This window comes from Plectropomus leopardus, chromosome 3 (assembly GCF_026936395.1).
Source record: "Plectropomus leopardus strain MGB_pleo_1.0 chromosome 3, ASM2693639v1, whole genome shotgun sequence".
Taxonomy (NCBI): Eukaryota; Metazoa; Chordata; class Actinopteri; order Perciformes; family Serranidae; genus Plectropomus; species Plectropomus leopardus.
In genome coordinates, this window is record NC_142178.1 from 5,395,238 (window position 1) to 5,407,132 (window position 11,895).

At 37.5% G+C, this 11,895-nt stretch overlaps 1 long non-coding RNA gene across 1 annotated transcript; it reads left to right on the plus strand.

Moving 5' to 3' along the window:
• Positions 1 to 2,803, plus strand: LOC121964720 (uncharacterized). The gene is made up of 3 exons (XR_006107398.2): positions 1 to 522; positions 733 to 816; positions 2,585 to 2,803. It is a non-coding gene; the product is annotated as an uncharacterized LOC121964720 (long non-coding RNA).
• The last annotated feature ends 9,092 nt before the right edge of the window (positions 2,804 to 11,895 follow it).

Sequence of the window (11,895 nt, forward strand, 5' to 3'; positions counted from 1 at the left end):
ATAAGTTAAATAAAAAATGAATTGAAAATTTAAAAAATAAAATTATTAATATTAGTAAGTAAAGTAGATATAGGCAGGGGTGACAAAATTTGTGAAAGATATGCTGTGGCATGTTGTCACAGCAACGCCTGTACTTCATGCTATCCAAGTAGCTCACTTGGGCCACCCCAGTATAAAAAGTGTGGACACTTCAGTGAACCTCAATAATAATAATAATCATCATTAACAGAAGATTTTATTAAGAATATGCTTATAGTTACGGTTTCTTTATCTTTTGTTGTTTCTTTAAGGAAAAAAAAAGAGTTATTACCTCCCCCCCACCTGTCTTTTCATGAAATGGTTGGGTCCTGTCTTCACACCTGGCGCTAACGGTACCTGCTAGCAAAGTGAAGTGAGGAGTGTCGGTGGAGCTGATCCTCAAGTTAAAGCTTTCACGAGAAAAGTTTGGGTACCAAAAACCAAAACAAAGACAGAGAAAAAGGAGAAGGTGACAGCAAGTTACCCAGTTCTTGACAAAGAAAGGTGGGGCACTGTGAGTGGTGGAAATGAACCTGTTTAGTTGGTAGTGAAATAAGCTAGCCTTCCTTTGCTAATTAGCTAATATCTGCACGGAAAATTCATGTTGTTTACATTTTGCTCCTTTTTTAACCGTCATTTAATCAATACATGCAAATTTTTAGCAGGTTATTCATACTAAATCTGTTGTCCCTTTCTGTCCCTGTCCACTATCAGGCCAGAGTACAGATGCAGCTTCATCCTCAGCAGGCCTGTCTCCCCCCACCAATGACCCAGCCACACTCCCAGCTGAAGAAGGAGGTGAGCTCATGATTTGTCAGCTGATACTTACTGAAATTTTCAATAGTATCTCTCTGCAGGCTTGCAGGCAGCAGTTTCAGGACCGCAGATCTAGGACCCTCGTTTTTTGCAACAGCGCCACCCAGTGAAGTGGATGAATGCAAAAATACATGATACTTAAAGGTTTATTCCACCAAAATATTATTAAACAAGTACCACCAAAATAGTGCTTTATAAGGATACACTCAAATATGAATTAAGTTAAATTTGCTTAAAGTGAGACACATATATTGGGGAACTGAACAGCAAAATGAACAACATCTAGCCACATGGCATTGTGTAAAGTTAATGTTAAACTATGACAGTACTGGTATTAAAGGCACTAACGTTAACATATACTTTATACTTGCTTCCCTTGATAGTTTAGGCTTTAATATTTAATGTAAGCTGATAACTTAGAAACTTAGAAAGAATGAACCAAATTAACATTATTGTCACTAAATCAACAATTATGTATGTACTTGGCAAAATGAAGCTATGTCTTCATTGAATTACTTTAAACTATTGTCCCCAATTTTTGTGTCTCATTTTAAACAAATTTAACTTAATTCATATTCAGTACTTATGGTCTGTTCGTAGTCCATCTTCAACATGTGTCAAGTGAATACAAAGCCAATTAACTGAAGCCAAGCAGTGCACATGTACAGAAAAACAAGGGTCCTGGATCTGGGGTCCTGAAACTGCTGCCTGCAAGCCTGCAGATACACCCTTCTTGAAATTTAGGCTATGATGTTTTTACCAATGGTGGAAGAAGTACTATGATTTTTGTGCTAAAGAAGAATTACCACTGTCTAAAAAATACTGGGATGGGAAGTATTATCAGAAAACTGTATTTAAAGTATGAAAATTAAAAACCACTCATAATGCAGAATGGCTCCCTTCAAAGTATCATATCTGTAGACTTATTGTTTCTAATGTCAATGTGTTCTAGAGGTGTGGTTTTAACATTTGCACAGGGGGGCCCAAAATCCCTGGCAGTGCCTCTGCCTGTTTCTATTTCTATGCTTTTGTCGTCTAAACATAAATAGATGCAGCGCAATTCCACCATGTGCTTGTGCTGACATCACGGTTGCGGCATCCCGCAACATAAAGAGCAGCCACAGAAATATACCCAGAGCGTAATATGTAGATGCATAATACCAGTGCAAGGCGGCAACATATGATGACTCTGGATGAGAAGATGTTCCGTAAGATTTGGTTTTTATGAACACATGCTGAATTTACAGTGCAATTCCAGTTCCAAATAGGTGTCAGGTTTCCATTCGTGCATTTGAAAATTTATTTTAAAAAGACAGAAAAAAGAAGTAAAATTACAAAGATACTTATACACAAACAGAAGAAGATAATCAAAATAAAAGAATACCTCTGTGATGTCTTCATTCCTATATTAATTCATGTTACTTTTGACTTGTCAACTGAGCATTCTGAGAGTTTTTTTAAAGTGAAGTGAGCCATTCAAAAATGCAGTTGTGTCTTATATTCCAACATTGCAGCAGGAAACAACGATTAATATAATTTTAAAAACTAATATTAATGGTAAAAAATAATGCTTAGACCTTAATTGCATCTTGATGAACACGTTAACACTGACAGTCCTATTTTCAACACATTACCCCACTAATGACCCCTGAGCTGTGAATCAGTCATCAGCCAAGACCTGATGTGCTGCCCTCCCTGACTGGGAGTTTCAAACCTCTTGCATATATGACATTATGACTGCATCCAACAGTGACTTTGTGAGGTCCAGGACTACACCTGCACTCCACTGCAGCAGGGTGACAAAGACACCACCAGAGGTCAGCAGAGACCAGCTTTTCAGGGGCTGTGAGATACTCTCTCAATGATTTTGTTTCTTCCCCCATATGTATATATTCTCTTTTAAATTAAAAAGAAATCATAATTTTCAAGAACTTATTTCAGGTAATTTCCGTGTGTGTGTGTGTTTTTTTATTTATTTATTTATTTTCACTTTTTAAAAAATGTATTTACATTTAATTTAATTCATTTATTTATTTATATTATTATTAATAATAATAATAGTAATAATAATAATAATCTAATTTTCATGTTTATTTTGGGTCATTTCTTTGTACATTGCTCTTTGCATTCCTTTATGTTTTTGAAAGAAAAATATTTTCAAAATAAATTAAAACTTTTGACTTGGGTTGTGAAACTCAATATTCTCTAACGAACGGACTACTGAACAGCTGAGTTTTTTAGTGGTTTAAGGTCCTATCTTCTATCTTCTCTGGGCTTTTTCAAGATACAACATAAAAGTTATTACAGTCAGATCCCGACAGGCTCCTCCTGATGCAGTACTACATGCTGTCTAACTCCTCTTTCTAAGGACTGCTGCTCAGACAGAAAAATCCAAGAGAACTCAAGAACCCCATTAATTGACTTGTTTTTCTTCTGTTTCATGAATATAAAATGTTCTCGGCAAAGCTATCAACAAAGTGAACACAAAAACAAACACAAGGGCTACAGCACAGCACAGCAAGTGTCTCTCACTGTGTTCACAATCAAACCCGAATAACTGTTAGAGCTGTGACTTGAAATTTCCATCATTTCAATGTAAACTCTGGACGTGGCAGCAAAATCTTCTTGGCATTCAAGAGATTCATCATTTTCTCTTCATTAAATGTTGGCACTTTACTTTCACAAGAGACTGAAAGGAAGGCGTTCGTATTCAGACTGTCAAAGACCTCTTTACAATTATTGGTTTACAGTCTCTATACACTTTAGAAACTGAAAGACAGGCTGCTGTTTGCTCTTTGGTCCAGGAGATGGTAGTAAAGGGACAAAATGAGCCATCATCACATAATCTAACCATCTGAATTCAGCAGACAAATAATGCATATGTTGATATTTACCCACTAAAGGCGGGACCGTGTGACTGTGAACAAAGTAGACTGTGTGGCTGCAATCCTACTTTTAAATGAACTTGACATTTAACACAACAATCTTAATGCATAGTGCTCAAGAGGGTTGTTTTAACACTCAGCATGTGGGTTGAAGGGAGGCGAATGACTGTTTTCAGGACAAACCTGCAACAAAAGGTTAAAATTCCCTGTAACAAAGCCAGAGAGATTGTTGTTTATATTTCACACATTCTTCTTTCTTGGCAACTCCTGGCGCCTACATAACCCACAATGCTACTTTACTGCAAACAGTGTAGTCAGAGATTTGTGTGTTATGCTGGTAGTGGCTAGTGTAGCTTTGAGCTGCAAGCTCCAGCTCTGTCCTACTCTGTTTGATGACTTATTTTGTTTTACGTCCTCGTTAATTAGCTACCTACCAGTTACATGGGCATTTTCCAGCTGAAATAGCCTGTCACATGCAGTAAAAAACTAAAAAACGTAACCTGACATTTATGCAACCCAGTCTGACCTGTTAAGGCTCATTTACTCTGGTTGGATATCTGCACTACTGTCCACAAGCCTACACAGTGTATAGGAAGTGGGAGTAACAGGGTGTTACTAGGGATCCTAGACTATGAAAATAATGGACAGAGCTAGCGTAACGTCACCCACTAGTTTGTGTATTACCATTTTGAAGCCTTGATTTCAGCATTTTCCACCATCACCATCTTTTTTTTTTTTTTTGAGCTAGAAGTGACTATATCTGGGTGAGAGGTTGAAGCTGTGGAGATGTGAGCAATGGATCCAACACGTTCTCATCCCAAGTTGTCACGTATTGGACTTCTGTGTCTACATATTACGCTCGAGGTATCCTTCTACGTCTGCTCTTAACGTTCAGAGATGGCGCCACATGATGTCATCACAAGCACATGGTGTAAACAAACGCACATGCTGACACGGATGATTAGGATCAGGGGAAAGAAGCACATGGTAAGGTGTAGAAAAAAATATCACATACAGACGGGAAGTGAACACTGGACTCCTGCATGAAACTCTGAGGTTTGTTGGATTGATCCACCTTCCTGCCCACTCTATGGTTACTCTTGCATTCCTTATACTATGCTGACACTGGCAGCATTTAACCTGATGCCGTCCCGCTGCGTTTCATGCGGACATGACAGGTTCCGTCGGGCTGTGTTTTCACCTGACACCGCCGTTTCACTGTCCACAACGTTGTTTCATGTGTATGCAAAAGGTGGCTATTGGCATTGTGATCTTATATCATACTTGATTTTTAAAGTAGGGCTTTCAAAATAACACCTACATTTCGATTAATTAAAAATTTACACTGATTAATTGCTTTCTGTGGTGCGCTTTGACCTGGTGCCTCATTGAAGGCCACAGTGGCTTTGTAACGTGAGGTTTGGTGCTATCGGCCTACTTCAAGCCTGAAATATCATCTCAAAACATTTAGCAGCGAAACCCAGGGATCCAAGCTCACACAGCCTCTGATGGTAGCGCTAGCAGCCGAACTTCCCTGCTTCCATTTCAAAATAAAGTCCTCTGACAACGTCTCTGTTGACAGAATCCCATCAGTTGTTGACACAAGGTATATTATTTTAAAATATATGTAGGGCCATGCTGTTGACAATACAGAAGCTGCAAGACTTCAGAAATAAGTTAAATCTGTGCTTAAAATGTGAATTTAATTTTTTTAAAATACTTTCACAGCAACAATTGATGTTTGCGATTAATTCAGATTAATTAATCACAGAGCAAGTAATTAGATTTTTTTTTTTTCATCGCTCGACAGCCCTATTTTTAAGCTCCTAGTGTTGACACTCGGGTAGGACCCCTCTCTCTTTTTTGCCCCACAACCTCTAAGAGGCTTCATACACCCCTGAGAGAGAACTTCAGTGTTGAATATATTATATACATATATATATATATATGTATACCTTCACAAACAAATTGCACAATCTTTGATTGACTCATTGATATGGGACTCCACACCATTCAGGCACTTTAAAAGCTCAGACTCTATCCTTAATAACAGCATGTAAATTAAAAGCCCACTTTTGCTGTGCAGAACTACTTGTTGATTTTCACACTCATTAGTGCAGGGACAGATGGCAGCTGTCTGAAGAGACAAATAGACGCTTTAAAGCTACCAAACTCATAGCTGCTTTCAGTGCAGTAGTTCTGCTCCTGTACGTGGAAAATTAAAAAGAGACATTTGTTCTCTCTTGAGCTCTGCCAAGGTGTTTCCATATTCTTCATGTTAATGACTTATTTGATTACTTTTTGAACTAAAGGAACCATGAAATTGTTTTGCTGTTATTTTATTTGACTGTAACATTTGTGTACTGATGATCTGGTATATAAAAAGGAACCACAAACACCTGCTGAGTGTTAATGGTGAAAATATCCAGACGATATCCCACAATCCTTAAAAGAAGGGCCTTGAATCCCACTTTTCAGTCCAAAGACATTTTATTACAAGTTTTGATTATCTAAGTCAAAGACTTGGTTGCCTGCTACTCAGTGCAGACAATTATTCTGTATATTTGCTGTGCTAGAATGAGATATGAAAATTGACTTTGCTTTGAACATGATGTGGAGAATAAAATGTATTATTTAGAATTACTCATCACTGACAATCATTTGTCATCGCCATCTGAGTCACAACTTTAAAACATTTCAAGTAATAATCCGTGTGAAAAAATTCATACAAAAGCCATGAATTTAATAGTGTGAGATCCGTTGACACGCGTACCCGTTATCTTAATCCCTGCTCTAGTGATGAATGATGATAAAAAGGAAGCGTGGAAAGTGTGAGGATGTGGGGACCAGTTGTTCACTAATCATATCAATAATTCAATATTTTTTACATTTATGCAACACCAAATCTGCTGTTATATGCATGTACTTTTTGACCTGTCGCTGAGGTTTATGAAAAAATGATAACACTTCTGTTTGGCATAGTTTGTTCTGATGTTTGATAACATTTTGATACCGCAGGGGAAATATTGAAGACATACAATTCTGAATTATTATGAAAAAATAAATCTCACCAGTTATACCATGACAACAGTGATTTTTCTTGTCTTGGTTAGTAGCAGAGATGAGCAGAATGACTGTAGCAAACATTAGCAATAACAGAGAGTCAGACAGTGCAGCTGAAACCAGTGTATCTACACTATTTAAAAATCAGTATTGAAACCATTTCAAACATTTAGAATTGATATGTTTTGATAAATCAATAGTTTGGCAACACAGCAATAGACCATCTCCTTTTACCTTAAACTAAATTTGTATTCTGTTAAGCCGAACCCAGCAAGAGCAAACTCATTTTACAGCTACAGTTCACTAAAAATATATCACTTAAAAAACAAGTTAGGTAAAAAATAGGCAATACAGTAAAAGAATCTTAATTGATATTAGTTTGTTCTTGAGCAGTGACTGACATTACTGAGAGCTTTGGATGATTGGTTGTTTTTGTTCAACTGAGAATTGCAAATTGTAACTTAAACCCTTTGAAATCTGAGCAAATCAGCTTAATTTCTGAAAGAACGTGGGAAGAAGGCAAAGAGCAACTTCAGAAGAAGTGGCCCAAAATGTAACAAGAAATTAGGGGGGAAAAAACAAAACAGAAAAACTGCCCGAAACCGGCCAAAAAAGATGAAAAAGTAAGTAAGACAATTAAATTACTTGGAAATAATGTGCTTGAAGTATATCATTTTTGTAATATTATTTAATTATTATGGTTATTACAATTCTTTGTAATAATTTTCCTCAATGTTTGTCCTTGTCCTTTTTTTTTCTCTAGACATTTTTTGTTATCTTTTTTCCTTTCAATCTTTATTTTGTGTGTTTGTGAAACTTTTGTGAAACGTTTTTAAAATAGCAAGATAAATGGATTTGTTTTTCTGCTTCTTGTGTTCTCCTATTGTATCTCAAGGTAACAATGGAATTATGAGCCATACTCATGTTTGCCTCAGCACTTTTAACATAAACGACATAAAGAGAAAATGTAGGTAAAACCAAGAGGAAGACACTCAAGGATCCCATTAGGGATTGTAATTTTAACAATAAACTCAAATTCAGCCAATTCAGCATGTTGTCATCGCAACTCGTCACATGTTGCCACTCTGCAGTGGACTAGCACATCTACATATTATGATTTAGGTATCCTCCTGCGTCTGCTGTCTGAATGCCGCTACCATGATGTCAACAAATGCACATAGTGGGGTGATGCGGCACATGGTTATATGGCAGCCAAATGCGTTATGTCAACAAATGCACATGCTGGCACGTATTCAGATCCTTTACTGCATTTTTTGGGCTTTTATGCCTTTCATTGATAGGAAAGCTAAAGTGTGAAAGGGGGAGAGAGGGGGAAGACATGCAGCAAAGGGATGAGGTTGGAATCAAACTCACGGCCGCTGCAGCGAGATCTCAGCCTCTGTACATGGGGTACCTGCTCTACCCACTGAGCCCCCTAAAAACCTTACTTAAGTAAAAGTATGCAAGTATTATCAACAAAATGTACTTGAAGTATGAAAAGTAATGTACCTAACAAAATTGGGCATTTTTCAAAGACATCTGGACACTAAGCAGCTGTTTTTTTGGGGGAAAAAAAGTGTTTTTAACGAGACGTTGTGACATTTAGCAGTAGTCTTCTGTAAATAAAAAAGGCATTTTAAACAAGATGTTAGGACGTATAATGGGCAACAAAACCAAATATATTTTATTTATATTTTTAAATATACTGTATTTTTAGTGAGATGTGGTGACCTTCAGCAGCAGCTATTCTGTCAGCAAAACCAGGTATTTTTAATGAGACTTTGGGACATTTGGCAGAGGTTTCTTTGGCGACAAGACAAGGTATTTTTAATGAGATGTTGGGACATTTAACAGCCGTGTTTCTTTCAGCAAAACTTGGTGTTTGAACCCAAAACAAACAAGCGTTGTAATTTGAAAACTAAATCGTAACTAAAGCTGTCAAATAAGTTTAGAGGATTAAAAAGTATAATGTTTGTCTCTGAGACAGGGTGGAGAAGAAGAAGGAATTTGCAAAAAATGGAAATACCAAGTACACTACAAGACCTGCAAATTTGTTCTTGAGTACAGTACTAGTGAATATTCCTAATTACATTCCCACCACTGATTTCAGGCAGTATCAATCACTGGCTGTCCCTTGAGCGGCAAACACAATGAAACACTGCCTGAACGGGGATCAGCAGTACCATTTCGGCTGCATCAACATGTCATGGAGCTCCATAGATGCCGTTTTAGTTACGGTTTTGCGAGTCTAACTGAAAGCAATAATAAGTAAAAAGCTGCACTCTTACCTTATTATAATGCTGCCAAGTCAACAGAGACAGGAGCTGTTCATGCAGTGACTAATTTATGAATGAATTAAATGTATTTCAGAGTCTTCAAAAGGTTTCACTGGTTTCTGGCACTGCAATTTTTATGTCTATCTCTTGTGCCTCTGAATTTAATCAGGTTCAAGGGTGCACAGCAGCTGAGCAACCAGCAGCACAGCAGTAATAATCATGCAAGTAATGTTTGTATATATGTATGTATGTAATGTAAAATTTCAAAAAAAGATGTTTGAGTGATCTTCTTACCTTGTGTAATATAATGGACATAAATAAATCTTGGACTACGATAGAGGTATGTTGGCCGCGAAAGATGGTCTATATCAGCACTGTGTGAACAAACATTTCCCATACAAATTACAACAAATCAAAGTGAGTGAATGCGGATTTCTTGTCTTATTGATGAGAAAACATACCATTCAGTGGGTTTGAAGTCAATCAGAGTTCCACACTACATATTATCTTCCAACAAGGAAGTTATTGATCCAATTCTGCTTGTGTGTTTGTTAGTCCCTCTGTCAGCAGAATAACAGAAAAATGACTACCCTGATTTTCATTAAAAGCCAAGGAAGAACCCATAAAATTTTGGAGCTGGTTCAAGGCATGAAGCGGATATACACATTATTTTTAACCTATGGTAACCTATGGTATTGGGCATTGGATTTGGCGGAGGTCTGCACACACAGAGTGCCCTAGTTTATACCAATTCTCATGCCAAAATCATCAAATACTGCCACATTTGCAGTGCTTTTGGTGGAAGATCCAGAAGTCAAATGCATCCTCATGATACGCCATGTTATCATAGGATGGACGGCACCCGCTGTGTCACTTGAGAGCACGGCCGGATGGAACTTGTCGCGTCAGCCTGAAACGTGGCAGGACTGTGTAAGGCTGAAAAGCCGCCGGTAACAACAAAACTGTGAGTGTGGTGGATGGATCCTACAAAACCCAGACTTTCATGTGGGATTCTGGTGTTTGCTGCCTGTATGAATGTGATATTTTTTGCTACACCTTACCATGTGCCTCCTTCCTCTAAACCTAACTATTCGTGTCCTTGTTGCCTAATCCTAACCATCCGTGCCAATATGTGTCTTTGTTGACATCCCGGCATTGGTTGCCATGTGCTTTTGTTGCCTTAATAAAGCTGGGTGCAGCATAATCCCACCATGTGCTCGGGTTGACATCACAGTAGCGGCATCCCTGAACATAAAGAGCAGATGCAGAATGATACCTAGAGTGTAATATTTAGACACTGAAGTCCACTACAAAGTGGCAATATAAGATGACTCAGGATGAGAATGTGTTGCATATTCATTTCAACAGCACTACTTATTGTGTGATAATTCTTTTATATAACAGATCTACAAGTATCATTTATTAGTCAATAACAGCATACAACAACAGATTATGATTTATTTGTTTATTTAATCATTGTTTTGTCTCTGCCAACACAAATAATTCCACAACAGACTGGTGCAAGAATGAGTCCTAAAACCTGGAAATGAGTTAGCATTATAGCACCTTCGGTTCCCTTGTGTCGAAGTCAATCCATACATTTACATGCACAGTTTAGTCAAGCTACAGTTATAGCTTGATTAGGTCATTTAATTGGACTGCTGTCCTTGTCCCAGTATACAAGCAGCGGGGAAGAATCGATTTATTGACGGCAGTATGTCCGACCCTGCTGCAGATGGTAGAGATATGCCCCCTTTCAGCTAGTTGCTATAAACCTATATTATCTATACAGTCTATGCTATAGACCTAATCACAATAACAACTGTATAAACAGTAACTTCAGGGTAGAAAACCACCACATTATGTGCAATCAAACAGCGCTGAGCACTCTGCCTTCATTGATTAGTTTTAAGCCACATAAAAGAACATCTGTTTCATTTTATGCCATATTTACAACATTTTCACCACTCAACCTTGCCGTAAGACAGCCCTTACTGCCAATGATTTGAAGCCGTTATATGAAAAACAGCAAACTCCATAGAGATAAACAGTCATTTTACTCCACTGACCAGCGGAGTTGCTGGTATACCGCTGCCTCCATCAGCTGTTGTGTAAGGTAAAGAGGAGAAAATACTTAAATAGTGTAAAATAGTGTGCGCTTAAACATATATATATATATATTTTAGGCTAAAGTATGTTTTGCTGCAACCCTGTCCACAGCAGTACAAACAGTCCCTATCCCTAACCACTGAGGGAGGCTGAAGCGGTGACTGGGAGCACTCGCAGAACACAGAGTCTGGTTAAAGTATGACTATGGTGTTTACAAAATGGAAGAATTCAAATTACAATTGCATTATCTGGTTGTGTTAGTCTGACTTTGAGAAATTCGATGTAGTGCTATTTCAGTCGGCATGTATTTTAAAAGTCCAGTTTTAGTCAGACTATCACAATAATTTGACTTTTTCTAACATCATGTAAATGAACTGAATGAGTTTTTTGAATGGATGTTTTGGTAAGATGTCTGTAATCGTAACATTGTGACATCAGCGCTTGATGTCAGATGAGCACAGCTCCCGGCTTCTGTCCTTCCCTTCATCCTATTCTGACATCATTCATTATTTCACTTTTGACATACTACCACATTTGTGGTAATATGTCCATATTTGCAAGCAACTGTTGTTTCGCCAACCGTTTACTTAGGGTAATTAATGGTTAAAGTAATTAGCAGTTTAGAAAATGTGTAAAGTCATAATAATAATAATATATTTTATTTGTAATGCACTAACAATTTTGGAACAAATGTTAGTTCATTGTAAATGCTACAAGATAAAATCATT